The following is a 15,789-nucleotide window of genomic DNA, read 5'->3' on the forward strand; positions in this document are numbered from 1 at the left end:
TCTTTAGCATTTCTTGTAGGATAAGTCTGCTAACAACAGACTCTCTTTTTGTTTATCTGGGAATATCTTAATTTCTCTTCATTTTTAAAAGATACTTTTGCCAGATATAAAATTTTTCATTGACTTTTTTTCTCTTTGAGCACTTTGAATGCCTTCTTCCACTGCTTCCTAGCCTCCATGGTTTCTGATGAGAAATCAGCTGTTTATCTTATTGAGGGGCACTTGTAGATGATTAGTCATTTTTCCCTTTGTGCACTCAAGATTCTTTGTCTTTTGATTGGTTAATTATGATGTGTATTATTGTGGATCTCTTTGAGTTTACCCTACTTGGAGTTTATTGAGATTCTTGGATTTGTAGACAATGCTTTTCATCAAATTTTAGTTTTCTAGCATTATTTCTTCAAATACTTTTCTCATCCTTTCACTTTTTCCTCTCCTAGGACTAACACTATGCATATGATGGTGCCCCACAGGTTCCTAAAACTTTATTCACTTTTTGCTTCATTCTTTTTTTCTTTTGTTCCTCATACTGGATAATCTCAATTGACTTGTGTCTGCAAGTTGTTGACTCTTCTACCTGCTCGTACCTGCTGTTGAACTCCTCTGGTAAATATTTTTATTTCAGTCATTGCACTTTTCAGTTCTAGAATTTCTATTTGGTTCTTTTTTCTTTTTTTTTTTTTTGTGGTACGCGGGCCTCTCACTGTTGTGGCCTCTCCTGTTGCGGAGCACAGGCTCTGGACGCGCAGGCTCAGCGGCCATGGCTCACGGGCCTAGCTGCTCCGCGGCATGTGGGATCTTCCCAGACCGGGGCACGAACCTGTGTCCCCTGCCTCGGCAGGCGGACTCTTAACCACTGCGCCACCAGGGAAGCCCTCTATTTGGTTCTTTTAAAAATATAATTTCTTTTTATTGATATTCTTTATTTGATAAGACATCATTCTGATACTTTCCTTTAGTTCTTTAGATATGGTTTCCTTTAGCTCTTTGAACATATTTCAAGTAGTTTATTTAAAGTCTTTTACTAGTAAGTCCAGTGTCTGGACTTCCTCAGGGACAGCTTCTTTTAATGCTTCCTTTTCCTGTTTTCACCATTATTTTTTCTTTGCATGCTTCATAATTTTTAGTTGAAAATTGGGCATTTTGTATATTATAATGTGGAAGCACTAGTAATCAGGTTCTCTCCTCTTTTCAAGATTTGTTGTTTGCTGTTTATTTTACTTATTTTTCTCTATTTATTTAATGACTTTTATGAACTAATTCTGAAAACTCTGTATTCTTTGTCACATGTGGCCACTGAAGTCACTGTTCTGCTAGATTGGTAGTCAGCTAATGATTAAACAGATATTTCCTTAAATAACTCATACCAAAAATATTTCAAGTTTTTGGCCAAGGGGCTCTGTGTGTGTGGTTGGCATGCCTTCATCACTCAGCCTGGTAGTTTACAACTCTGCCTTAGCCTTCACTTTCTCTAGTGTAGAACCTCAAGGTCAGCCAGAGGTCAGATCCTACAGCCTTCTCATGTTGTTCCTGAGCACCCAGGGCATTCTAGGTTTCCAGGAATATGTGTGAGTTTTTCAAAGCCTTTATGGACATCTCATTTCCCAGTCTTTTCTCCCAAGCTTTGTGGTTTATGCCAACTGTTATCTATAGCCTCAGGCAGCAGCAGCTAAAACATTTGCCTTTAAATGCTTTGGACAAATGCCCCACTCCCTCCCAGTAGCTTTTGAACTGGACCAGTTCCAAATCAGGGCAAATAAAGACAAGTGTTTTGAGCTGGTCTTCCATGGAGCCACCAGATAAAAAGGAAATAATTACAATTCTTTGCAAATAATGTCCATTCTGTCCCTCCAGTACTGAAAATATGGGCTGTTTTTTCAAGGCTACCTCTGAGCTGGGGTGTGGGGAAGGTCCCAGGCTAGAATAAAATGCCACAAAGCTCACTGTTCCTACTGAGATTCGCCACTTTCCTTGAATAAGCACTTCCTGATTACTGCAAGCCCTTCGTTAATTTCCAGGGTTGTGGAAAAGTTGATTCTGACAATTTTTGCCAGGTTTTTCTTTTTTTTTTTTTTTTTTGCAGTACACGGGCCTCTCACTGCTGTGGCCTCTCCCAATGCGGAGCACAGGCTCCGGACGCGCAGGCTGAGCGGCCATGGCTCACGGGCCCAGGCACTCCACAGCATGTGGGATCTTCCCAGACTGGGGCATGAACCCGTGTCCCCTGCATCGGCAGGCAGATGTTTAACCACTGCACCACCAGGGAAGCCCCCAGGTTTTTCTTTGTTTTTATGGAGAAGAAGAATATTGGCATTCTTTTCCACTTTCACTGACACCACCACTTCTCTCTGTATACTCTTTTATTATTTCTTCATATGAAAACAAGTTTGTAATGTGTTTCTATTGAAAAATTAGAAGGATAGTCCAGTCTTTCTTTTAGCATAGTTGATCAAACTTTAAAAAAGATTGACAGTTTAGAACAATTTCTTGCAGCTACGTGGAATGCCACATTTATAACTTCCTCCAGTTTCTTGTTCGGGCAGGGCTTCTTGCTAGAGCAAGCCCTCAGAGAACTCCAGCTCTTTGATCATAGTTGGCATGGCTCCTGCAACTAGTACCCTAGCAGCTGGTTAGGTTTGGTCAGGTCCTTTCACCTCTTCCTCATATTCCTACCCACATTGGGCTGGTCCTGGGGTTGACGGAAGACACCTGGAAGCCTGGGTCTTAAAGTACCCTGGGCGCAGCGCAGCCTCAGTCTCAGACCCTTCTCCAAGGCTCAAAATTGAAGTCCAAACGCTCCCTGACAACTGCCAGAGGCAAGGTGTCACAAGAGGCCAGGTGGATATGAAGGTAGTGCTGGCAGTCTGTCAACCCTACCCACAACTCTTGGACCACCAGTAGGGCACATACAAAATAGACACAAAAGTGATTATACAATCAACCCAAATACCCATCAATTGATGACTGGATAAAGAAAATGTGGTCTATCCATACCATGGACTATTACTTGGCAGTAAAAACAGATAAAGTTCTGGTACATATTGCAACATAGGTGAACCTTGAAAACTTTATGTTAAACGAAAGAAGCCAGTCACAAAAAAGCACATGTTATATGATTCCCTTTATATGAAATGTCCAGAATGGGCAAATCTATAGAAAGAGAAGGTAGATCAGTGGTTGCCTGAGTTAAGGGTGTGAGAGTGGGAATGGGGAGAGACTGCTAATGGATCCTGGGTTTCTTTTTCGGGATGATGAAATGTACTAACATTAGATTATGGTGTTGGTTGCACAGCTCTGAATATACTAAAAGACACTCAATTGTACAGTTTAAATGGATGTGTTTTATGTTATGTGTATAATATTTTAGTAAAGCTGTTAAAAATTATGTATATAGAGGGGAAGTCCAGGCTAGGGCAGCACTCTTGTCCTCAGGCATGTGCTAGAGCTACTGCTTCTTTTGCTTCTCTCTGGAGGAGAGCATGCAACCTCGGAAGGGGCACTGATCAGTGAGGGGCCCTGAAGCTTGAGCTACATTCACTCCACTCCAAGGAAATCTGTCTTTGGATATGCTCCCAACATTCTTCTCTTTTCTTTTATTCTTTCTTTTTTTCTTTCTTTTCTTTCCCTTCCTTCCTTCCTTTCTCTGTTGGTTATGTGACTCCTTCAGGTCGGCAAAACTTTTTTTTAATGTTGGCAGATACATACTCAGTTAAATGAACATTCCCATCTTCACTGACTCATTTGTTGGGAACAAGCTACAGGTTAGGGTGAAGGGAAGTGGATGGCAGGGCCCAGAGAGATGAAAGGAGGAGTGACATTTTTAAAAGTATCAATATGAGTGATACCTCCTCAATTTAAAACAATGAAAATCCATCAAACCAATCTTTTCTTTCATTTGTCTACAGGCCCTAGGACAGATGGTGACATTGGGGGCAGCAACCAGAAAATCCAAGTTGGCCTCAGAAGCAATGGTAGATTTGACGGTACCTTTGGAATCACATCTAAGGGATGCCTCGGCTCATGGAATTCCATCCCAGCCCCCGCCCTATAGATCCCAAGTCCCCTTTGAACAAGCACAGACATCTTTTCCTGATTCTTCCATAGTCATTTCCAGAACTGTGCCCAGGCTTTCCTATAAACCATTTTGATCTGGTTAATTTTGGGCTGAGTCATAGACCCTTATAGGACTAGAACGTTCTGACAGTTTTGGTGAATGCCCCTCTTGGGATGGGGAGCACTGTCAGTCTCTTTCCCATTCTCTCATCACCATCACTATTTGTGAAGAGAGCCTTGCCTCTGTGACCCTGGGGTTTGGCAAGGCACCAAAAGGTCCGTTTTTGTCAAGGAGCTTACCTCCCAAAAGGACAGTGTGTTGTGGCACAATGTGTCAGCAGCCCCCAAACCTGCTTCCCCTACACCCTGGACACACGCAGAGTCAGGCTACATTTCTCAGTCTGACTGACAGTTCGCTGGGATCGTTTTACTGAGGTCTGGCCAAGTAGAATGCGGCAGAAATGATAGGCGCCACCTCCAGGTCTGTTCCCCTACCAAAACAGCTAAGCCCATGGCTCCGCTCTGCAGTTTTCACCTGGCTGGCGACCTGAACAGCCGTAAGTTAAAGACGGCAGAGCCAAAAGCAAAAAGGGGCTGAGGCCCTGAATCACCATCAGAAGACTGCCCACATTGGACTGTTAAAAGAATGGAACTTTTTTTTTTTTTTTTTGCGGTACGCTGGCCTCTCACTGTTGTGGCCTCTCCCGTTGCGGAGCACAGGCTCCGGACGCGCAGGCTCAGTGTCCATGGCTCACAGGCCCAGCCACTCCGCGGCATGTGGGATCTTCCCGGACTGGGGCACGAACCCTTGTCCCCTGCATCGGCAGGTGGACCCTCAACCCCTGCACCACCAGGGAAGCCCAAAAGAATGGAACTTTTATTGCGTCAGACATTGATATTTGGAGGTTTCTCTGGACCTAGGGATGCCCTAACTAGAACAAATGTATTTTAAATGGGCCTGACCATATTACAATCAAATTTCATTGCTGTGTAACAGATTTCCTCAAAATGTAGTGACTTAAGACAACACACATGTGTTATCTCCTATTTTCTGGGGGTCAGGAATTCAGGGTGTCTCTAGCTCCGGGGCTCACAAGGCTGCAGTCATTTCACGGCTCTCATGGCAGAGAAGCCACCCCCAAGCTCAGTCTTGTGGCTGTTGACAGCTGTTAGTTCCATGGCTACACACATGGCTATTAAATTCAGTTCCTCAGTCATACTAACCACATTTCAGTGCTGAATAACCACATGTGGCTAGTGGCTACTGTTTTGGAACAGTGTGGATCTAGGACATTTCCACTGTCACAGAAAGTTCTTTGGGACCGTACTGCAAAACCAAAACAAAACAAAAAAACTGCTCTCTCTAAAACGCTGACTTTTCCCAGAATTATGAAGCAATAAACATCTATGTTCTGAGGCACCCAAACTCTCTTTTTCTGCCTCCATTGCCACTCATATTCTTCCTCTGTCTCTCTTTTCAGGAACTCAGCTGCAACTAGTTTCTCTCCTTCTTGAAAACCTGCTCTCAAGGAAGAAGTGATTAAACTCATTCACACTGGGGTGTAAGTGACTACCTTTGAACCTCATAATGTCCTCGAAAACATCTTCATTCTAACAAGACCGAGTCTACAGCTGAAGGAATAAATTTTTAATTGTAACACTTTATTTTTTTTAACATCTTTATTGGAGTATAATTGCGTTACAATGGTGTGTTAGTTTCTGCTTTATAACAAAGTGAATCAGCTATACATATACATATATCCCCATATCTCTTCCCTCTTGCATCTCCCTCCCACCCCCTCTATCCCACCCCTCTAGGTGGTCACAAAGCACCGAGCTGATCTCCCCCAGCGATGCGGCTGCTTCCCACTAGCTATCTATTTTACATTTGGTAGTGTATATAGGTCCATGACACTCTCTCACTTTGTCCCAGCTTACCCTTCCCCTCCCCCAATTGTAACACTTTAAATAGCCGCAGGGCTCATTGAGGTGGAGCTCACCCCACTGCCCAGCTGCACACCACCCACCCACCCCAGACTGGGAGTGGTTGGGGGATGGAATCCTCAAGTCTTACTAAATGCTTTTGGAACTTGAAGAATCCTTTCTGAAATGAGAATAGTCACCCCTAATCTATCTGGTTTATGATTCAGAGTTTCACACAGGAATTTCCCCGAAGTAGGTAACAATTTGGATATGGATGTGTTCGAACTTAGCAAAAAGCAAACACATCATATAGTAGAGACTGTCTCTCTATATTTATAACAAGAGGGCACAGATCGGGTGAACAGCGTTACGACGTTCAATGCCTAGCTTTTCTTCCTAGCATAAATGAATCCATCATTTAACTTGTTTCAGCCAGAAGGCCAGCCTTTCAATCGCAGAGGGGAAACAAGTTCATGGACAGAAGAGGCAGAAAGCGCAGGAAAGGACTCCGTTGGTTACCACCCAGGTGCTTTTCCACCTGAGCTCACAGGCCGCTTATTAGAGCCTGGCGCTCAATATTCACCCTGGAGGCTTGAGCAAGGTCGTGGCGGGTACGCACATAATTTGCCACATTGCCTCCCCGTGATCGTTCGGAAGCGAGAGGGGCTGTCTCTAATGACAGGTCACGAACATTCGCCAGGCGGTTCCTTTATGCCTGCCTCGTCGGGCTGGGCGCTGGCAGCCCTGTCATTCAGGCACTTGTTTTTGTTATGGAACAAAAGCCTCACTCCCAGCTGTGGCGCCAAAATCTAGCTCACACTGTACGTGTAACTGACAGCTCGGCAGCCGGCGGAGGGGAGGCCGGGCTGGGCTCCTCCAATCGAGGCACCCCTGCTTGCAACCCCGCGTGTTTACAGGCAGCCGTTGCCGGGTAGGCAGCCCGGGGAAAACCAGGACGTGGAGTAGCTCGGAGTGGGCGGGCGCCCCAGGAGAAAAGTGAAAGTGTGCGGCCAGCGACTCGCGAGGAAGCCACGTTGTCACCCCGGGCCCGCGGCAAGGTGCTGTGAGTGTATTTGGTTAACGCCTGCAAGCAATTTCCCTGGCAAATCCTTCTAACTCCGTGTGCACAGTCTCTGTGATTATAGGGCGATACAGTAGCAGAATGTGTCCTCTTCACTGGGGCGGGGGAGGGGAGGGGGAAGGAAGGGACGGATAGATACCCAGTTAAGACCTCCATACCCCATCAGGTGCTCTGCAGTGACACAGGTGAGAGAAAACTGAAGGAGTTGATGGCTTATAGGTTTGAGATGTTGATTGCTTCCTGCAACCCTTCAAAGCAGAATGTCATTGCCATCATCATGATGATGCTTATTAAACATTAAATCGTGTTTGCCGCTGTGTGCTCAAGCCACAGGTTCTTTTTACTTACATGGTTCAATAACTTGTCTGAGCCTTGAGTAGTGAATAGAGTAACATAGCAAAGAAAGTTCCCAGAGAGTGCTTTGCAAAATGAATATGCAAGATCTGTATCTGTTACACAGCAGGCAAAATAAAACAGATTCATGCCTACTCAGTGGACACCAGGAGACTGAAAAGCATTTAGCTTTGGGGGCAATTAAATGATTGTGAGTTTGGAGTTTCTGGGTTGGAGGCAGTAGAGCTCAGAGGCTGAACAGTAGCTCTGTAGTCTGCCCACCCAAGGGCTGCTGCTGCTTCTGCACCTGCTGGTTGTGTGATTTTGGACAAGACTTCACCTCCATTTTCTTATCAATAAAGTGAAGATAATACATCCAGACTTGCTGGGAAGTTTTAACAGAATAATTTATGTAACGTGGCTGGCACTTAGAAAGCGCACAAAAAATGAATGTGTTTATTTGATGCCAATGTATAATGGAGACTTTTCCACAGATAATGATATGATGATAGGCACATTCTTCCGCATGAAGAAAAAAGCATTTAGGGCAGTATACCTGGCACGTATGAGCACCCACTTACTGTTGGTGATGCTGCTGCTGAAATCAGACAGATCCTAGCTCTGCCTGGCTCTGCCAGTGCCTTAATTTTCTCATCTGTAATGTGGATGTGATAATAGTACCTATCTCATAGGACCACTGAGAGGATCAAGTGAGATAACTCATGAAACTGACACCTGGCAACACTCAGTAAGTGTCAGCTATTATTACTACCTTCAGCATCTGATGGGTGATCATTCTAGAAATGATGGCTTGGTGATAGACTATATTTTCCTTGTAGTATAATTTAAGGACAGGAAGAGAATGAAGTTTTCCTTAGGAACATGTCCCATCATGTCTGTGCCCCTCTTCCCTTTAGATCTGGGTTCTCTCAGATCTCTCAGAAAGGGCAGAGGAAAGGGCTCCTACTGCCCTTTCGATGCCCCAGCTGCCCAGGACTCTGCATTCTGACATCACCCAGACCTTTCCTCTCTGTAGCACTTCTTTTTTAAATGCTTGTTTTGAGATCATTGTAGATTCACATGCAGTTGTAAGAAATCACACAGAGAGACCCTGTGTACCCTTCACCCAGTTTCCCCCAATGGTAGCATCTAGTACAATAGTATAATATCACAACCAGGATATCATCATTGATACAATACACCTTATTCAGATCTTACCAGTTTTACATGCAGTTGTGTGTGTGTGTGTGTGTAGTTAGTTCTATGCAATTCTGTCGTATGTGTAGATTTGTATGATCACCACAACAGTCAAGATTCAGAACAATTCTGTCACAAGGGTCCCTTGTCTGCCACTCTTTTTACCCTAGACCTTCTCTGATCCCACCTCCCCACCATTTTCACAAAACTTTTCTCTCCTGAAGTCAAAGACCTGCTAAGAGTGTGTGTAACCCATCACAGATAAATTCTGGCTAGGGGATTATTGGATGATAAATGTTGAATGGAGCATACCCCCAAGATCATTGTATTCTCAGAGAGAGCTTCAATAATTTTGCTCTGAGCAGTAGGAGAATATCAAGGGAGAAAGCAGAAGGAAAATGGGGCTCAGAATTATCACTCGACTTTTAATGTGCATGAAAAAGGTTGGGGTGGGGAAGAAACATAGAAGTCTCTTATAGGACCAGAAGTGTACTAGAATGATCCATCTAAATGGAAGTTAACACACACACACACACACACACACACACACACACACACACACACTGTCTTAGTCTGTTTGGGTTTCTACAACAAAGTACCATAGATTGGGTGGCTTACAAATGGCAAACATTTGCTTTTCACAGTTCTGCAAGCTGGAAAGCACAAGATCATGACATTGGCAAATTCAGTGTCTGCTGAGGACCCACTTCCTCATAGACAGAGGTCTTCTCATTGCAACCTCACATAGTAGGAAGGGTGAAGGAGCTCTCTCACCCCTCTTTTATTAGGGCACTAATCCCATTCATGAGGATCCTGTCCTCATGACCTATTCACCTCCCAAAGCCCCCACCTCCTAATACCATCCCCTTGGGGGTTAGGTTTCAACATATAAACTTTGGGAAGGACATGAACATTCAGACCATAGCATACATCTTTAAAATGAGGTGTCTTGGGCTTCCCTGGTGGTGCAGTGGTTGAGAATCTGCCTGCTAATGCAGGGGACATGGGTTCGAGCCCTTTTCTGGGAGGATCCCATATGCCACGGAGCAACTAGGCCCATGAGCCACAACTACTGAGCCTGCGCGTCTGGAGCCTGTGCTCCATAACAAGAGAGGCCGCGATAGTGAGAGGCCCGCGCACCGCGATCAAGAGTGGTCCCCGCTTGCCACAACTAGAGAAAGCCCTCGCACAGAAACGAAGACCCAACACAGCAAAAATAAATAAATAAATTACTAAACTCCTACCCCCAACATCTTCTAAAAAAAAAAAAAAATGAGGTGGCTTTCAGAAACTTCTCCCCTTCAGCACCACCCCCATTACCTATTGGAACAAATAAGAAGTCTATTTGCTGCAGCTCAAGAACTGAATCTCTTTCCTGTTCCCTCTGAAAAGCACAGGTCAGAAGTTAAACAACCAGTCAATGCCTAGACTTGCAATCTCCACCGCAGAGCCCTGTTTGATTGCCTGTGGCCAACCACAGCCTTTAAGTGCTGGTGACCCTGACATATTCTACAAGGCACAGAAAGCACTGGCTTAAAGCCTGACAGGGTGTGAGGGTGAAAAGCATTCCCTTTACAAATTTTGACATAATTAGAATGCATAATTTTCCACAAGTATTTTTTTTTGTCCCACAGACTTCTTTCAGAATCTGACTACAGCGCAAAACCCGGAGAGTGAGAAGTGGAGGCCTTGGGCTTCGTATCACAAAGATGCCTTTCTATCGAGGAGCAGAGCCCAGGCACAAATCCTCCTGGCTTTCTGTGATGCTACTGGCAATTGCAGAAAGGGTAGTGGGGTTGGGAGAGACAGGTGAGAAGGAGGGACACCGCTGGAGGGGATGTTCGGCGCAGATGTCTCTTATGTTCTGAAACTGTGGTACCTGTATCAGCACCACCCCCATTTGCGGAATCAGAGATTTTGAGGCTGTGTGCCATTAACCTGTGGGGTTTTTTTTTCATTTCCTTCCCTGGTGGCGCAGTGGTTGAGAGTCCGCCTGCCGATGCGGGGGACATGGGTTCGTGCCCCGGTCCGGGCAGATCCCACATGCTGCAGAGCGGCTGGGCCCGTGAGCCATGGCCGCTGAGCCTGCGCGTCCGGAGCCTGTGCTCCGCAACGGGAGAGACCACAGCAGTGAGGGGCCCGCGTACCCCAAAAAAAATAAATAAAATAAAATAAATTTTAAAAAATTAAAAAATAAAATAAATAAAATTTTATTTTAAAGAAAACTCAAGCATTAAATCACAGTTCATACTTTATATGGAGATTCAAAGATATACAAAGTTCCAAGTATAATTAAGTACTGGTTTTACTAATCTCAACGCCTACTTATTACTAACCCATTATGTTTGTTTGAACCTGTGTTTTAATGAACGCTCTGGGTGCTTCTGAGGCACGGCTGAAGTTTGAGAACCACTGAAGCTTACCACAAAAAGATGCAAAAATCAGTTTGTCAGCTCACTAGACTGGATAATCGTTCTTCTAGGGATGGAGATGGAAGAGTCGAGTATGACTTTAAATTCAGGAAAGAAATGTTTGAGCATCTACAAATGCTAGGTGCTATTCTAGCAAGATTGATGATGTCTTAACCTCACGGAGCTTGTCTTCTAGCTGCTGGTAATAAGTGCTCTAAAGAAAAAAAAAGCATCAGATTTGGAGGGCGGTTTTAGCAGGGGGGTGAGGAAAGGCCTCTTTAAGGACATGACATTTGAGCAGACGCCTGAGTGGAGTGCAGGAGCCAGTAGCCATGCTAAGATCTGAAGGAAGGGCACTCTGGCAGAAGGGACTAGAAGAGTGGACAGCCTGACATGAACATGAGTCTGGTGTGATCAAGAAAGACTGAGAAGGCTCTGTGGACAGAAGGGAAGGAGAGGAGAGCAGGTGAGTGAGAGGTGGGATTCTACAGGGTGTTCTAGGCCTTTCAAGGATGTTTCTATTTCTTCTGAGTCTGATGGGAAATTATCGGAGGTTCTTGGATAGGAGAGAGGCGTACTTTGTTTTCTGTACTTAAGACTGTTTGGCTGCTATGTGAAACCCTTTCCCTCACCTAGGTACACATTAGGGTGCCCTTAGCCACACTGAGTGGAGAAAAGAGATTGTCAAATGTTTCCAAATATGAGTATTCACATTTCTCTGTGGCACTGAAATCATGGTTCCCGGATTGAGAAGAGGAGAGGATGTGGCAATGGAGGGGTTCCTCCGCAGACCATCTAACACGTCTTGATTTCCCCGCTCTGGACCGTTGGTCCTTGTGTGAAGTGAATGATGGCAGTGCCGCTGCCACTGCTGAAGGCTTCCATCAGGCAGCTGAGCCACAAACCTGCACAGAAAGAGTTGTGCTCAAAAGTAAGACGACATAGACTTTGGAGGGGAAACATCAAAAAGAGCTGTTATTTTAATGAGATGTGTCCTGGCATTGCCAAACATGTATTCCCATCCCCTGGGTGGAGTTCCTGAATTTTCTGTGCTGCCCCTGTGCCTCTGCCTCCATGCTGCCTCTCCCTGGAATGTCCTTCCTGCCACTTCATCATCTGGTGGATCCCCACTCACCTTGTAACACTTGGCTTCAGCAGGACCTCATTCCACAAGCCTTCTCTGACCTACCCTGCCCAGACTGGCTTCCTCCTTCTCCATCATCCCCAAATACCCTTGTAGACCATGCTTATGTCTTTACCAGAGGCACTGTACTAATGTGATCCCGTGGCTGTGTCCTCCGTTAGACCAGGAGCTCCTGAGTGCAGTAACTGGGTAATGGTCTGGGCATCTCAGAGTCCAGCAAAGACCTTGGCACACACAGGAGACACTCAATAGCCTTTTTTAAAGGATTGGCCTTCACGGCTGCATTTGGTTCGATTTGGTTTCATATTTTCAAATCTTGGTCTCGTGTAATCCATGGAAGGAGACAGAATGTGTACTATGTGGTGTCATTTGAAATGTGTGGGTATATGGTGTCAGGCAGGGTTCTTAGCCTCCCAATGTGACATGTCCCCTGCCATCTAAACTGAACCTGAAATTACTCCATTAAAAGTCACCCCTTAATTTAAACTCCACTGGCTAATCTGTAAATACCCCTCGAGAGCATAAACTTCCAAGTTCAGTGCTTCTTAACGAAACGTGCTTACAAACTACCTGGGGATCTTGTTAAAACCCAGATTCTGATTCTGGGGGCAGGAAGGTTAAGATTCTGCATTTCAAATTAGTTGCTTGTCTGCAGATCACACCGTGGTGGCCATGGTCTAGGCAGTGGTTCTCAAACCCTAGAGTGTATCAGAATCACCTGGGGGGCTTCTTAAACCCTGCCCCCAGATTTTCTGATTCATTAGGTCTAGGGCATAGCTTAAGATTTTGCGTCTAAGAGGTTTCCGGGTAATGCTGCTGGTCAATGGAGAACCACAGCACATGTCAAATGTGTTTGCCTTCTTCACTCTTACACCAGCTCTGAGAGAAACTGGAGAACTTCCCACAGTTCAATAGTGGAAACACCATTTGTGGGAGCCAATTTCAACTGCTGCTTCCTCATGCCATGATTTGACCCTGGCCTGTATCTGCTATTTCTCCCATTCTCCTGAGGGACCAGTGCTGATTTCCACCACTCTTTGGAAACCCACCAGCACAGAGAAAATAGAAGCCCTTGGGTTTGAACTAAATCAAATTCTTATCTGGCCTCCTACTTACAAAAATATCTGCAATCTATATCATTCCTGAGGTTCTTTCTCTCGTATGAGACAAATAAGTAACCCTCTACTAATGCAGTCAGTTTATCCACTGGGCTCTTAGGGTCTTTTGTCTTCAGTTACTCCTCTTAATTCCTATTTCTTTTCTATTTTATTCTAATCATATCCAAGTCTTTCTCATCTTCAAAAAATCCTCTTTATCCTATCTCCTTCCCTCCTTCCTTTAAGAGTTAAATTTCTAGAAAACAATAAAAACCTGAAATGTACACTAATTACTTCCTTAATTCTCAGCCATTTTTTAAATCCACTGCAATCTGACTTTCATTTTTAGGAGTCCCCTGAAAAATGCTCTTGTTAATATCACCAACTTGTTACCAAACTCAATTGGCAATTTTCAGTCCTCATCTGCCATCACAAAACATGTTCAATTACATTAGCAAACATCTACATATGCTAATGAGTCCTGTACCAGGCAGGATGCAAGCAGGGAAAGAGAAAACACTCTAAATTTTAATATATAAGGAATTTCATCCCCCCTGGTGATGGAAGAGCTGAGCAAACAAACAAGAGTTGTTGAGACAACCCAGAAAGTAGTGACTGGAAGCTGCTATCCCCTAGGCTTGAGGGATGACAGGAAGAGGTGGGGCCATACCGTGGTCAATGGTTCTAGTGATCTGGTGAAAACTGGAGCCGCAGGTCTATGTGGGGCAACTGGAGCCTTGGAGGAGACGAGCCCAGCGGGAGGACACCTCTAGAGCAGAGACGGGGGAGGCATTTCCTGGCTTCTGCCTTCTTTCTAATCTCCCATCAATGCCTCTCTTTGGCTAAACCCAGTTAGCAGCCCCTGCAAAGAGTGTCTGAGAGAAACAGCCTGCAGAGATTGACAACCTACAATAAAGAGCAAATTGGGGGAAGAGTGAGGAATGGATCCAATGGCAAATTGGCCAAGGATCAGCAAAGCTCCTAAGTCAATATACCCAAAACATGATCACACAACTTGCCCTGGATGCCCATGAGCACCTCAAACTCAACATTTCCCCAAATGGTACTATCTTCCCCACTAAGCCTGCTTCCCTCTGCTCCCCTACCCACTGTGACTCTCACTAGGCTCAACCTAGTCCCATGCGTTGGAAACAAACAATTTTTCTTTGTTCCTTCTTCTCCCGTGTTGACCAATCCTATTGGTCAAGAGGTTTTGTTGATTTCTGTTTTGCATATTTCTTAAAGCTACCCTCTCCTCGCTTTACCCTGTGTTGCAGCTTTAGTTCCAACTGTCTTTGTTTCTCACTGGACTAAGGAAGAACTCCCTGCCTCTACGACCATTCCCTTCCAGTTTATGTTCTGGGCTGCTGCCGGAATAACCTTCCTAACATGCACATTGAACTGCATTCCTCCTCTGCTCAAAAATTCTTCAGTGTCCCCAACAAGCTCCCAAGTCCTCCTAGAACAGGTAGGTTCTGAATCTCCCACAGGCCCAAGCACAAGATAGCTCTCAGTTCCTAACGCAGAATTCTCCTTCGCCAAGGAAAGAGAAGAAACTGGAGAACAGGAAGTGGAAGAAACCATAAGTGTATTGTACCCACCCCTCCCAGTGTCACAGGACTAACCTGGAAATGGGGCTCACTTCATGCACTTGCCGACTGTCACCCAGGGCCCCATGCTTAGAAGATGCCACGTTTGGTTTAGTGCTCTGCTGTCTGTCTTGAAATTTATGGTCATTTTGAGCAAGGAGCCCTGCATATGTATCTTTCATTAGGCTCCGCAAATTATGTAGCTAATCCCGGCCAGGAATATCTACAGTCCTAAGTAACACAAGCTAAATGCTCTTCTAAAAGGTGACAGCTCATATACCCAGGGTGATATCTGATTTTAGATTCTAGAAGATAGGGAATGAGTGATGATTTTCAAGGTATTAAAAGGAATACAGAGGTCATTGAGAACAAGAAATTGAACATGAAGTGAGAATGGGAGAGAGGTATTTAAAGCTAACAAGAAAACAGTATCACTAACAGAATAATATAGAAGTAGTGAAAAAAAAAAACCTCATGAAACAACTTGGGTGAAATGACTATGGCATCATGACTGAAACTCTGTATTGAAAACCCATAGGGAAAGATTTTAAAACTAGTAAAGATCATTATTTTTATTTTTATTTTTTTTGCGGTACACGGGCCTCTCACTGTTGTGGCCTCTCCCGTTGCGGAGCACAGGTTCCGGACGCGCAGGCTCAGCGGCCATGGCTCACGGGTCCAGCCGCTCCGTGGCACGTGGGATCCTCCCAGACCGGGACACGAACCCGCGTCCCCTGCATCGGCAGGCGGACTCTCAACCACTGCGCCACCAGGGAAGCCCATGATCATTATTTTTATATCCAAGGTCCCAACTAGCAGTTTTTTCTTTTCAGTGAGAATTGAATAAGGGAAATTAGCCCTAATTTTCTGAAGGACACACTTAGGCTAAATAGAAGAAAAACTTTTATGTGTGGATTTTTATATATAACATAGTAAATTACCAAAGATCCAAGACTATTCT

General features: G+C 44.8%; 1 long non-coding RNA gene across 1 annotated transcript; it reads left to right on the top strand.

The window, feature by feature from the left end:
• Window positions 1–6,915: 6,915 nt before the first annotated feature.
• On the top strand, window positions 6,916–10,698 carry LOC309835463. Its single transcript, XR_014297999.1, has 3 exons — window positions 6,916–7,034; window positions 10,222–10,396; window positions 10,566–10,698. It is a non-coding gene; the product is annotated as an uncharacterized lncRNA (long non-coding RNA).
• Window positions 10,699–15,789: the final 5,091 nt, after the last annotated feature.

The sequence above is a fragment of the Grampus griseus genome (genome assembly GCF_964374135.1).
Source record: "Grampus griseus genome assembly, chromosome: 17".
In the NCBI taxonomy this organism is placed as follows: Eukaryota; Metazoa; Chordata; class Mammalia; order Artiodactyla; family Delphinidae; genus Grampus; species Grampus griseus.